Raw genomic sequence first — 1,098 nt, forward strand, 5'->3', positions numbered from 1 at the left:
GACCAGACTGTCCCTATTAGACCAGACTGTCCCCCATCAGACCATACTGTCCCCATCAGACCAGACTGTCCCTATTAGACCAGACTGTCCCCCATCAGACCATACTGTCCCCATCAGACCAGACTGTCCCTATTAGACCAGACTGTCCCCCATCAGACCAGGCCGTCCCCATCAGACCATACTGTCCCCATCAGACCAGACCGTCCCTATTAGATCAGACTGTCCCTCAGCAGCGCTATAAACACAGGGATCTCCTGCTGCTCCTCCTGCTGCTCCTCCTGCTGCTCCTCCTGCTGCTCCTCCTGGCTGGTGGTTGAGGAGGTCCCCTCAGACCCAGAAGATGCTCTAATCTAATCCTTCATGTTGGATTATTTCACAGATTATGGAATAAAGCAGCAACAGAAAGCAGCTGATCAGCGGACCGGAACTAACCGAACCGAACCGGACCCAGCCAGGCCTGCCGCACCGAGCCGAACACGGCCAGAACCCTGATCTCTCTGCTCCTGTTCAGAACCACCGAACCAAACTGGACCGGACCGGGTTCACTTACCTGTAGTTCGGCTCAGTCCGGCTCCAGTCCGGCTGTCTGGGCAGCAGCATCAAGTTAAAGGTAAAAGGCAGCAACCACTTCCGGTTTACACTCAGCCTGAAGCAGACATTAAGCAACGAGGTCATTTCCGTCTGGACTTCAAAATAAAACACCTGGATTTCATTTGTTAATCAGAAACAGAAATACTTTAATAATCCCAGAGGGAAATTGCTTTTGTTACACGCTCCAGTTACAGTTTTATGTATATATATATATATATATATATATATATACACATCCAACTACACAATATAATAAAGATAAAAAAAAAATAAGAGATAAAATATATACACATTAAGAGGAAATGATGAATAATGTCAGTTACGGTCATCAAAGTGTGGCAGGCTAATGGTTAGAGCATAGAGCTGGGACTGAGGTTCAGAGTTCAGGATCCACCCCCACAGCCTGCCCCTGGGTCCCTGAGCCAGACCCTGAACCCCACAATGCTCCCTCGGAGCCACACAATGGCAGCCCACTGCTCCCCAAGGGAAGGGGTTGAATGCTGGGAT

At 49.3% G+C, this 1,098-nt stretch overlaps 1 protein-coding gene across 3 annotated transcripts in view; it reads right to left on the reverse strand.

The window, feature by feature from the left end:
* The window catches only part of plekha1 (pleckstrin homology domain containing A1), a 20,847-nt gene extending 20,218 nt beyond the window's left edge, over positions 1 to 629 (reverse strand). For all 3 annotated transcript variants that reach the window (XR_001481708.1, XM_015390900.1, XM_015390901.1), the window contains exon 1: positions 551 to 629. The gene's annotated coding sequence lies outside the window, so the exon portion shown is untranslated. The remainder of the gene's footprint in view (positions 1 to 550) is intronic.
* Positions 630 to 1,098: the final 469 nt, after the last annotated feature.

The sequence above is a fragment of the Cyprinodon variegatus genome, unplaced genomic scaffold (assembly GCF_000732505.1).
Source record: "Cyprinodon variegatus isolate N-32 unplaced genomic scaffold, C_variegatus-1.0 Scaffold517, whole genome shotgun sequence".
Taxonomy (NCBI): domain Eukaryota; kingdom Metazoa; phylum Chordata; class Actinopteri; order Cyprinodontiformes; family Cyprinodontidae; genus Cyprinodon; species Cyprinodon variegatus.